The 13,628-nt window shown below is 34.2% G+C and overlaps 2 pseudogenes; both read right to left on the bottom strand.

Moving 5' to 3' along the window:
• Positions 1–2,113: 2,113 nt before the first annotated feature.
• Positions 2,114–4,186, bottom strand: LOC110410113 (L-type lectin-domain containing receptor kinase IX.1 pseudogene; annotated as a pseudogene).
• A 6,714-nt stretch (positions 4,187–10,900) lies between these two features.
• Positions 10,901–13,247, bottom strand: LOC110409166 (L-type lectin-domain containing receptor kinase IX.1 pseudogene; annotated as a pseudogene).
• Positions 13,248–13,628: the final 381 nt, after the last annotated feature.

Genomic DNA, 13,628 nt, shown 5'->3' with positions numbered 1-13,628 from the left:
TTTCCCATGATTAATATTTTGAGTATAAAAGACGAGCAAAGGGCATTAACAAACGAGATACTACTTTGCAGTAGTTTTTGTCATCATCTAAAAGAATTTGTGACCAAATCCAAGATTGCGCAAGTGTACTAATTAGATAATGACCAATGTTTTTGAGAGATAAGACCATTACCATTATATATCATTCCAAGGAAGAGTATAGGTTACAAAGACAAATTAATTATTTCCTAAAATTAGTAATTGAAACCTAATCTAACTGCCTATATTGACTATAATTTGATGAGCTATATAATTATCAAATTTAATTACAAACACAATATCAAATGAAATAAAAAAAATAAATCTGGCTTTAGAGTTTTCGCGATTATTATATATTACCTTTAATGGCAATTTCCCAATATAGTTTGGCTCATTATGTATTTCTAATTGTATTGAACATATTTTATTAAAAATATATTTTTAATTCTAATAGTATTGAATAATATATAGATTAATATTATGAAATTTCCAATTATATATAATCAAAACATTAATTATGTTTCAACTATAATTATATTTTTTTAATAAATAATTGAATTTATACTTTATACATATTTTTATTTTTTATATAACTATTATTATAATTTAAAAATAAAAAAATCGGGCATAATATATGACGATAAATGCCAATTCATGTATAAAGGCTTAGATTTGAAATGTCAAGCAGGGGCCACCAAGTTTCTGTGGGCAGGGGTGGGCTTAGGTAAAAGTTGTTAGCAATGTATAGCAAAAGTTCACTCCAGTTTGGCCCACCTCCAATATGCTAACTTGATTTGAAAGCCCAAAGCTTCTCTCTATAAATAAAGAGCCGAAGAGGGACCCAGTGTCATTGAAGTAAATGATAAACAAATAAATTAAGCTTCATTTCTTATTTTTTTTTCACTTTTTTATTGATTTAATTTCCAAATATTCATTTTTATTTTTATTTTTATAGAGTAAAAGCATAAAAAATAAAAAGTTATTTAACCAGCTAGAAAATTGGAGGAATGAGACGGGAAAATCGAGGGTAAAATCATGTTAATTTGCTAATCAGTTAAACTTTTTATCTTGTACGTTACAATCAGGTTTGTCCAACTCTATTGTAATATTCTTGGAAGGGAATGAGGAACGGCAGAAGTAATCTTTAAATCAGAAAATACTTGATATATGTAGCCAAACTGATTGGCAATCATGTAAGCTTTGATGAAACCGAAGGGATAAAAATGTCGGATGATACCATATTTGGCAGACACGACAAGTTTAGTAAAAGCCATAGGAAGCCACCAGATTTTGATAGGGGCACCGAATGGACAAAGACAAAATGAAGGTTTGAAGAAACAAGATTAGATTCATTAGCTTTCTGGAGGTTCTTTCGAATTTTCCGTTGTCTTCATGGAGACAGCTGACATACAATTTATAGAGGTCACATCGACATGAAAATGGAGCAGCAGCTTGCCCTTTCTTTCCTGGTTGGTTTTATTATGTAGATGCTATATGCTCGGAGAAGCGAATAAAAAGATCATAACCTTGTTAATCCTCCTGGTGCCAACATTTCTTTTAATCAACCATCAATTTACTCAAGATGAAAAGTAGTCGCCTCTTTCATCAACCCTACAAGTTAATTTGAAGTATTTCCGACCCGTTATGGTTAGAGCTTGCAATTCTACATAATTTTGGTTCTGATTTATGAGAATAAAGTACGCTCAAAAACAGCTAACCCAAGGCTGAGAAATATGACAGTGCTATTGGTTAATGTGGTTGGCATAGATGGTTCCATCGATCTATACCACATGACCTATGATTCTTGATTTGCTATTTTTGGATTTCAAACAAGCTAACGAGACACCATGATCTCATCCAGAATCGAGAAGAAGAACCAAATTCCGACTATTTCATAAGTTCTGTCTAAGCTTTTTCAGTTTAACACAGTAACATGGATATAGGTTATTAGACCACGATTATGAAAAAAAATGATGCATCCATTTATCTCAAAATTCATAAAATACATTAAATAAATACAAGATGCATGGTTAAGCTATATCTCATCTTTTTCCTTTCCTATATTTGTATGAAATGGAGAGTTAAAGGGAATATACTAGACATGATTCAAGCGAGAATTTAGAAGAGCTTTTCCGGAGTCTGCTGTTGATGATGAATACGTATTTGTAGAGCAGCTACTACATGAACATTGCGTTCGATATTTTTCTGAATCTGTGAGACCTGTGGATGATGTGTAGGAAAATTTGCAGAGATTGATTGGGGGCGCATAATACATTGGTACTGGTAACTTTGATGGCAGGCTAGGCAATGGAGCTTCAAAATTTAGGACATTTATCACTTGCCTTATAGAAGGCCGGTGAGTGTAATCAGGATGGCAGCACCATAACCCAGTTACCATCAGACATTCCATTTGCTGCTCATCAAAGTCATTGTCCAGTCTCTTGTCAACAGCTTGAAGAAGTTGACCTTTTCCATAGAGGTCCCAGACCCACTCTAACATCCTTACCTTGCTTGGTTCTTCCCTTGGTTCAACTGGCTTTCTTCCGCATGCAATTTCAAGGGCAACAACTCCGAAACTATAAACATCAGATTCCTTGCTAGCCTTGCCAGTAGTGACACATTCAGGGGCTAGGTAGCCCATGGTGCCGGCCAAAACAGTTGTTTGTGAGCCTAGGTCATGGTCTACAAGTCTTGCAAGACCAAAATCTCCCAGCTTTGCATTGAAGTTTGAATCCAACATTACATTGCTAGACTTTATGTCTCTATGCACCACACATTGTTCCCACTCTTCATGAAGATACAACAGGGCAGAGGCCAAGCCAAGAGCAATTTTGTGTCTTACAGTCCATGTTAACATGATTTTCCCCCCAAAGAGATGAGAATCAAGGCTTCCATTAGGCAGGAACTCATAGACAAGAAGGAGTTCGCCTTGTTCATGGCACCAACCAAGAAGTTGTACCAAATTTCTATGTCTCAAACGGCTAATGATCTTCACCTCTGATATGTACTCCTTTTTTCCTTGCTTTGATCCTCTTGAAACCCTCTTTACTGCCACTTCTGTGTTGGAATCACTTAATAAGCCCTTGTAAACGCCTCCAAATCCTCCTTCTCCAAGCTTCCCAACCTCAGCAAAGTTATTTGTTGCGCGAGTTAGTTCTTGATACATGAACCTCTTTGGGCCTGTCCCTTTTTCAAATTCATCATCTATGGTGAAATCAACGGCCTCACTGTCCTTGTTCAAACGTGCCCTTATCCTCCACCTGATAAAGAAAAGCAAACCTAGTCCAAAAGCCAGTAGACCAAAACCTACAGCCAAACCAACAATCAGACCTAAATTTGTTGCCCTTCCACCTGTCTCCAAGCTTGAATCAAAACTCCAAGAAAGAATATTATGTATTTCAACCTGACGCCCTGTGGATGCAGAGAAACCTATTCTAACCCATTCTGGTAATATGTTCCTCAAGTCAACAACATATGCAAGGCTAGAATTTCCGCTAAAGACTGGATTATCAGCATAGGTTAGAAAAACACTTAGATTTCTTGTGGAGGAGTTGTAACTTACCCATGCGTTTGCTCTTGATCCATTCTTAATGCTGCTTTTCCATGTGACATTTGTTACAGAAATGATGGAGTTGATGTTGATGCCTACATGATCGTCACTCGGATCCCAGTCATTTTGGAAACTATCAAACTCCACTGCAACAATATTATTGCTGGAGGAGTTTGAGGTTGAGTTACGATTGAATAATGCAAGAAACCCATCACTCGAATTGGGAGGCATTTTAGAGTCGAAAGGCGCAATAAAGAAGGATATCCCATCACCATATTCACTAAGATTGACTGCTCTTAAGATGAAAGAGAAGTGAGTGGTGAAGTCTGTAAGCCTTCCGTTACTAGCATCCCAAAGGCGCACTGCCTGATTATATGAGGCACGTCCAATGCTACCGGTGAGGTTGTCAATAGCATCATTCTTTGTAAGCTGTAAAACATTGGCTGATGAGAAAGCATCGCCCTCGAATTCAATGTTTTGCATGTTTGGACTGAAACTAGTAAAGTTGAAGGAGAGTGGCATGGAATAAGGGAGGAGCAAAAGAAAGAAAATGAAGATCTTCATAATAAGAGAATGATTCTGTTTAGTTAGAAGATGGCATGAAACTAAGATGAAGAGAGCAATCGTTGAAAGGCATAGAGGAGAGAACGAGGTTGAAATGTTTTTCGAGGCCTATGAGTAGTTCAACTATATGTCTATATTATGAATTTAATTACAATTTTAATTGATAAGTTTGATTAATTAACAAGGTCTGCTAAACAATTCCTCTGCTGAACTGTTCTTGTTCAACTTTGGCATATATAATTAAATTATGCTGCTGAATATAATAAAGGGAGATGCGTGTAGTTACAAGCTCTAGACTCCCTAATTTTGCAGCAATTGGATGCTGAGCATGAGTCAAATGCCATCCTATCCTAACCGTTGAAGACTGAGTTTTGGATTATACAATAAAAATGCCTTCAGGGAATATGGAATCCTTCTTGTCTAATGAAGAGCCGACTGATACGCTAGGGCGGCCGCATAATTTCTTTTCGAAACTAATTTCTTATGTTCATTTCGTATACGCTGTTCTATCTACTCCAACTCAGGTAATGAAATGTTTTTTTTTTAACATGGTTGGTGATGATTCTTTCATCCTATAGGTTTGGATTCTTATGTTTGGACTTTGTTTTGACGTAGAATAGGATGCCCTAAACGGTAGGCGTTAAAGAATACAAGGAAAATGAATGAAGTTCCATCAAAGAAGGAAATGAGTGATCAGACAAATAATAGAAAATGTTCGATGTTAATATTAGTAGCCAACTTCATAAACAAAGCTGATTGCTGTCCTGTGCTGGACCCTTAGAGACTGTACGTTAACTTTTATCTAAATGAAAGCCACCTATATTAATTGCTGCCCTACAAAAGTGAACAACAAAGAACAGATAGCAGAAAAGATTACAGCTCGGGAGCTGGTGATACCATTCTGACAGAAAATTACTGATTAAGATTATTAGGAATATCAAGAAAATTTATACACAGAGTTCACTTCCTCTCTGTCTTGCTTTTCTAGTGAGGTAACAGATCACCAACAAAACCATAAAAAGATCAACCTGCAATTGTCTTATGTTTAAGTAAGAAAATAATAAATATGCATTAATGTTCTATATAGAGCTTGAACAATACCAAAGCTAAAGTATGGTTATATAGTCTTTACCAATTTTGAGTGTCTCCCTTTTTCAAAAGCATCCTCTTGCTAATAGTTGAGATCACCTTGTTTTGGTTGGAACAGGGGAAGTTAGCATAATGGCTGTAACTGAGTACAGAAAAGAAGTGTTGCTGTGGGTGAGAAAGTTTTCAACTGCAGAGAGACATAGCTTGCAATGGCTTAATCTTATGCTGTGTGCTTTTCATTAATTACTGTACTAACTGGATTTTGTTTGCTTATTCCTTTGGCCATTTGGCCATCAGCCTTTGCCCTGTGCAAAACTTTTTGCCTTCTAAAATTGTTTGTCATCTAAAATGGAATAAATATGTTCTGTTCCTTCATTCCCCCTGCGCTGACAGAAAAATAAAGAAATTAGATTGCACAAGCAAAATGTTACCATATTTGTTTGGCTCTCATCAGTTACCAGGCCGAGTCATTGACTCATTGTAACTAATATTGGACTATCCATAACGCCCCGGCCAAAGATATTCAAAGTTTCTGATCAACGCCCTCCTTGGCCCTGGCTGGCGTACAACTCTTTTAAGCCTGCATTGTCACTCAACATGTGCTTACGCACGAAGGGAAAATACTTTAGACATCAGTTTGGCAACCCTTCTCTTAGGCCTTTCTCCAATACCACCGTCAAAATATGAGAGTGGTAATAATCTCACGTATGTTAAACTGGAGATATTTTGAGTTTATAAATATAATAAGAGTCTGTTCATTTTTAATCAATTAGTTTTCAGTTGAACGTCTATCTAAAATTTAACTTGATATCAAAGAAAGTGTTACCGGTTATTATTTATTTTATAATTTATATCACGATATAAGTCTATAATTTTTGCTTGTGAAGAGAAGTATTAAAATGGTGATAGTGGTACCCATCATGCTACCAGAAAATCACCAAACAACGTTGTTTTTGTTAAAAAATTAAAAAAACTGAAACTAAACTTAAGATTTTTGTGTAAAATTACACAAAATATAAAATTTTCATAAATTTAAGATATAACCATACCTTAATCAGTGTTTTTTTTTAAAAACAAATTTATCCTTCCTCCGCCTTTCCTCTGTTCCCCATACAAACATGTATTTAAAGAAAACCACCCTTATTAGTCAATGGTCCTTCTTTTATATTTGCTTCACTAATTAGCCCCATTCGTATTAATTGAAATTATAGTAAGATCAATTGATTTCTTTTTTATAATATAAAATATAACTTTTTTAATAATATAATTAACCAAATATAAAAGTTTTGGTAGGCATTATTGTTGTCATTTCTGTAATTTATGTCACGTGATAGGTATGTGGTCTTATATATTTGGTGGGAGTATTAGAGTAGTGATAATTCCACATCTATTAAATTGAGAGTATCCTAAGTATATAATATAACAAGCACCTATTTACTTATTATTACGGTATAATCTCTATAAATTAATACTTTTGAGACCATCAAAGTTTATTAACTAATCGAGATATTATTTAATTGATAAATTAATAATTTATTAATTTATACATCAATTAGTTGAAGATGATAGTTCTATACTAAAGTTTGTTTCGCACAATGATGTACTTAAAGCAACAATCATATTACATAATTTTCTCTCACAATATGAGAACACTACATCGAAGTTTCATTTACTAAGAAAAGTTAGAGATGAGGTCCAATAAACCATCAATTTCAAGAAAAAACAAGCAATATTGGAATAATATTTTACAAAGATCTTCTAATTAAGTCATATATATATATATATATATTTGATAATTTTCTCTTGCAATAGGAGAATATTACACTAGAGCTTCTTAATGGACTAAGAAAAGTTAAGCAATGAGATTTAATAACACATCAATGTCAAGAGGAAATAAATAACATTGGAGTAATATTTTACAAAGGTCTTCTAATTGAGTCATATATATATATATATAATTTTGATGTATAAGGAGATTATTAATTTATATATGAAGTGAATAATTTTAACATTTGCTTGAACAATCATAGGTATATAGCTAAATATATATGAACCATGAGGTTGATGATGATGTTTGTTAGTTCCAATATTTTTGTGTTTTTGCGTTTAGTTTTGGCTCCTTGAGTAGTCAATATTTAAGAACATTGTGTATGATAATTGAAGGATTGCAATGAAGTTGTTCTATTGATAATCTTTTCTTTGGATATGTATGTAATTGGGTGTGGCTTTGCTCTTGATTTATATTTGCTTTATGATCATCCTTAAAAGACAAAACATTTCTGATTTTTTTCTCTCTTTTTCTACTACGAATGTTGTAGAGGTTATATTAATTTTTGTTTTTCTGCTTTTTGATTTCTTTCTTTGTTATGCTAGCACAAGTTATAAGTTTCAGTTTCTATTTGGGTGGCTTTTAGGTATGTCATTTTTATCTTTTTCTGTTTGCGCTCGGGTCACTTTTTATTAAATGCAAATGTTTATATTTGAGTTATAAATTTAAATATCAAGCCAGGTAGTACAGTAAGCCTTGTGATTTATATTATGATTGTTAATGGATCCTTTTCTGATCCACAATTTGCTCGATTAGATAGTGTGCTTATTCTTGATTGAGATAATCACGTGGATGTCCAAAAGAAAGTGAACAAACAACAATTTAGGATTCTAAATACTATCCATTAAATTGGAACACTTCTTGAATATTTAGGGTGTCGATTTTTTCTGCAAAACGTGTTCTATTTATGATTGGTAATTCGACTCAGTTATTCATTATTGCTTAACGTTGTCTTATTCTTTTCGGGAGTTGTGTGCTTGGCTGTCTGCTTTACAGTGCAAGCTTTGCTTGCAACTAATCGTACAGTGATGATTCGTTTTTTGTTAATTATTTTTTCATTTAGTTTACATCTTTTCTTTGATTTTTTATTTGCTTTTCTTGGTTTTTTTATGACATGCAACACATTAGATTTAATTCTTTGCTCTCTTTTTTTTAATTTATATTGTTTCCTATCCATTTGGTTTGTTATAGCTTTCAATCATACTTTTCTACTATTTATTTATATAGTCTTTGGATGCTTTTATTTTTGGACTAATCGAGCTTTGCTTCATACATTGTTTAAATTGTTTATAAGCTTCTTTCTTCACTGTTTCTTAGGTGGGCTGTACATAAATTTTTCTAAGCTTATTGTTTCATAGTTATTAGTTTTCGTGCTATTCCACATTATTGATATGGTATATAAGTAGACAAATACCTTTAATTTCTTTCTCAACTTGCTCATCAAGATTGATGAACTAACATCTGCAGATTGATCTCTTTTTGTAGAACACCTTTATGTTTATGATTTGTATACTTTTTGGCTTACATTTTTTTCTATGTGGTGTTTAAAACATATGTTTGCTCTTATAAAATTAAAACTGATTTTGCTGTCTGTTAACTTTAAGAGATGAGGTTGAGATTAAGTCCAAACGTGTCATTGGCCATGAGGGCATTAACTTATGTAGGAAATAAACAAGTAATTATTTTTTAAATTAAAAATAGATTTTCTTTAAGTTTTTATTTATTGTATCCTTTTCACTTTCTCTGTTTTCATTTTACAAACACATATAGTAATTATATTTTGTATGTATTAATAGTCTATACAAAATATGAGGCTCTTCTTTGCCGGCATAACATTTATAATATGTCCTACAAATCCTGTTCTGATTTAACGTTTAGCTGACACAAATAGCACCTTTGGCATTAATTTTCTCTTCAATATTGTCTAAGATACATTAATTTAGTTTGTTTTATTTCTAAAATATTATTATACATTTGTTATTGTTAAAGGAAGGATTGGCCATTGAACAAAATCAACAAGCTAGAGTACAACCTTTTTTTTCCTTTGGCAACATGAAGGATGATTTCTCCATCCTAAATTTGGACCATCCCCTGACGGTGTAAGCATTGTTAACTCAATAAAGTAGCGGCAAATTCAAGTAGCTAGGGAACTTTTCCCAAAGTCTACACGCAAAAGCAATGCGTTGCCAACAAAGGAGAAGAGTCACCTACTAAGAAATACAAAACCAGGTACAATTAATAAATTCCTCCGCTTTCTCATCTACTATTAATTGACATCAACTCACATCCTATTTATTTGGTTTGTTGGTTACTGCTTGAAACTAATTCATTCCATGAACTTTTCTTTTTAAATATATTATAGTAAAAATTCAACTTGATAGTAATGTTGAGCTTGAGCAAGGTCTTATGTTTGTTATTATCAATGAGTTCCATTTTTTTTCCTTTTTCTTCCCCTATTGCTATTTGGGAATATTAGTTTGATATTCATTACAATATTCGATCAAAAAATGGAGTGATCTTTTTTTGCAGATCTATTATTGTTAATTTTATATTTAAGAAATGGTAAAGTTTATACTTTGGAAGAATTTCTTTATTACTGAAGTACAATAAATCTACCATCATTTGATACCACTGACTACCACTGCTTCACAGCATTAGATGTTAACAGAATATATATTTCATCTCCATAGCTACTTATTTTTACAAGATATATATAATTGATTGATATCATAACTGATCAACTTATTATGATACATAACTTTTGATTTGATTTTTACCATTATAGAGGATCTTCCAAGACTACCTAATCATCAAACACCAACCTCACTAAAGACTCCCTGACCCTCCCTTAATAGTAATATATTTTGGAACTTTGCTTACAATGACGCTCAACACTGCCTTATATTTTTTGTTGATAGGCAACATCATGAATTGAACATTTTAATGCTAGCTTTTGTGTGCATATATAAATTTGTGTGAAAACACATCGGATCATGATCTTCATTTTGTTCAAGGGCATTGAGTTTTTATTAGGTGGATAGCAATGAATGTATACAGTTAGAAACAATATCTGATTTTTTTGTTCACAGGCAATATTTTGAATTTAACATTAAAATGTCAACTTTTGTATATAAACAAATATCTGCAAACACACACCAGCAAATCATGATCTTAACTTTGTTTTGTTCGTAAACAATGACTTTTGCTTAAACTGGTAGCAATGCAAGCAATAAATTCAACAGCATATCATCATCTCAATTTTATTTATGAACATCCACTTTTTCTTGAATATATGCAAATGAATGCATGCAATTATCAAAAACAATTATACTTTCTCACATGGTAGTCAAAATTGTAACAATTTTTTTGTATAAATTTTTTGTCATTTACACTTTCATCAATGTTTTTTATTTGATCCGAGGACAACGCAAGGGGCAATTCTAGTGTCACCAAAACGAATGTACCTAAGTAGTCATTATTCATAACTTTTTGACTTGAGCAACGGAGGCTAAACGGCCCAGAGTAGGCCCTCTTAACAGCCCAATGTTGCTCTTAATCGAATCATATGACAAACGAAGGCCAAAATGGGCCAACTTTTATTAAATGTGGCAAACGCTGTTAAAGCTTGCATTATTTTCAGTCTGAGATTAAAAAGGTCGCAATGGTTAAGTGTTACTAACAGAAAGCTTAATGATCATGACATTTCATGTACAACAAGCTTCCAAAGTTATATTACTCCGCCATTATTAGTTGTATCAGCAGATTAATGCAAATAAAAAAATATTTTTGTTATCCAGGAATATCATGATATAAACCTAATTAAAATAACATTATAAAAAATTGCAGGAAAAGTTTTGACTACAAATACAAGACCAAACATGGGATATATGTGTCTTTCTTTACATAAACAACGAAAATTGGAGACACCAGGACATTTAATCGTAGACAAGTGTGATGAGATGGCTTAAGGACCCACTTCGAGGTTTGAATCAGTCATCAAAGGTTCATTACTACTGCTTGATGCTATAGGTTGATGATAGGCAGGAACAGGCATTTTCACTGGGAGATTAGGAAGTGCCACATCAAAATCAAGGACCTGAATTGCTTGCCTGATTGATGGTCTTAGATTGCTATCAGGGTGAGCACACCAGAGTCCAACAATCATTAAACACTCCATTTGTTTTTCATCAAAATCTGCATGCAACCTCTGATCAACAGCTGAAATAAGGTTGCCAGTTCCATAAAGATGCCAAACCCACTCTACCAGACCCCTTTGGGAATTTTCTTCTATAGGATCAACTGACCTTCTCCCTGCAGCAATTTCTAAGGCAACTATCCCGAAACTGTACACATCTGATGCCTTACTTGCCCTGCCAGTTCTTATATATTCCGGGGCCATGTACCCTAATGTTCCTGCCAATCCTGTTGTCAAGGGACCTAGCTCATGGTCCATCAACCGAGCTAATCCAAAGTCACCTAGCTTAACATTAAAACTAGAATCTAGCATCACATTGCTCGATTTGATGTCACGGTGAACCACACATTGCTCCCACTCTTCATGAAGATATAGCAATGCAGAGGCCAAGCCTCGAGCTATTTTGTACCTAGAGGGCCAACTGATAGGAGTCTTCTTTCCAAAGAGGTGAAAATCAAGGCTACCATTAGACATGAACTCATAGACAAGTAGAAACTCACCTCCATCATGGCACCAACCTATGAGTTGCACCAGATTCCGGTGCCGCAACCGACTAATGATCTTAATTTCAGTAATGTACTCCTTTTTCCCTTGTCTTGAGCCCCTTGCAATTTTCTTCACTGCAACTGCTGTATCTATATCATTGAAATACCCTTTGTATACGCAACCAAATCCTCCTTCACCCAACTTTCTCTGATTTGAGAAGTTGTTGGTAGCTACAACAAGATCAGTGTAAGAAAACCTTCTTGGTCCTGCTCCTCTTTCCAGGTCGTCATTGATGGAAGTTAAGTTTGTTCTCTCTTCTCTTTCTTCTTTCATCTTCTTCCACCTCCAGAAAAACACAAATAACACGCTGACAACAGTCACTAAAATGCCCAGCAAAACTGCTAGAACTGCTATCAATTTTATGTTTTTAGTCTTCTTGCCCTTTGTTTCCTTTATTTCTAAACTCGAGCTGAATTCCCAAAATAAAAGTCGATGGCCCTCTTGAACATGACTTGTAGAAGCTGAAAATCCAATCTTCACCCACTCAGGTAAGATTTGCTTCAGATCAATATGATGGGAAAGACTGAAGTTGTGCTGAGAAATTGTGGTGGCTTGATAATTCCATGTAACGCTCAAATTCTTAGTAGTAGCATTATAAGAAATCCACGCATCGGCAGTTTTCCCACTGTACAAACTAAAATTCCAGGGGTGGTACTTAGCTGAAGAAATTGAATTAGTGTTGATCCCCACATGCTCAACTGGTGGATCCCATTCAGGGTTGGGGAAAGTGTCAAACTCAACTAGAACAATTTGGTTCCGAGTTGAATCACTTGTTGTGGTGTTAAATAAGCCTAGAAATCCACCTGCAGAATTGGGTGGGATTTCAAATCCAACAGGAGCAAGAAAGAAAGCAAGGCCTGCTGCATACCTGGAAATGTTACGATTTAGAGTATCAATAAAGAAGGAGAAATGAGTGGTGAAGTCAGCAACCTTGTTAGTCCCAGAGTCCCAGATTGGCACACTCTGGGCATAGGAAACTCGACCAACACGACACAGATAAGTTACGCTGTTGAAGTCAACAGCACCAACATAAGGTCGTGCATCTCCCTCATAGACAATGTTGGTTGCATCAGGGTCGAAACGAGATATCTTAAAGTAAATCGAATTAACACAAGGAAGAAGAAACATGAAGGGGAGGAAGCAAGGTAAGCTCCATGAACAACAGAAATGGTTGGCCATTGCTATGAGAAAAGAGGACATGGAGCAGAGGTACCACACAGAGGTGGAAGTTAGCTTTAACTTATATATCAAGGCTAGTATATACTTTTACGTCTGCAAACGACTTTGATTTACCTATTCACAAAAAAAGAAAAAAGAAAAAAAAAAACTTCATTGGAAGAGAGGGCAGTGCATGATCATGAGAATGCATAGAAAGACTTTATTTTTTGAGTCAAGATCTTTTGTCAAGACTCAGGAGTCGAAAGCGGAAAATAGAGCTGCGCAATTAAAAAAGTCGTGATCTTTGACCCAAAAGAATGCAAAGAATCATTGCTAATGTTGACTAATTTTAGGCAAAAACAGGTGCCAGTTTGAAGATAGGTTGATAACTGTGCAATTTATGATGAAGGGGACAACACCTTGCTTTAGTTTGAAATCATATGCCTTGGTTAAGAAACTCGCCGGTAAATTCGTAATTTATGAAGGAAAATGCAAGACAGGCCTTACTGAAGTCCGGCTAATTGGCCCTGAAGATCATGTACGGAAAATTAATTATTCAGCGCTATATATTTTTTTTAATTCATTTTCACGAAAATTTAAAAAAAAACTTTAATTTATTTTATATTTAATTTTTTATAAAATTAATATTAAACAACTTTCAATAATAAAAAAGATAAAAT

The sequence above is a fragment of the Theobroma umbraticum genome, unplaced genomic scaffold (genome assembly GCF_002168275.2).
Source record: "Theobroma umbraticum cultivar Fairchild unplaced genomic scaffold, ASM216827v3 scaffold_44.0, whole genome shotgun sequence".
Taxonomy (NCBI): Eukaryota; Viridiplantae; Streptophyta; class Magnoliopsida; order Malvales; family Malvaceae; genus Theobroma; species Theobroma umbraticum.
The sequence above is the reverse complement of the archived record's forward strand: the minus strand, read 5'-3'. Positions and strand labels throughout refer to the sequence as shown.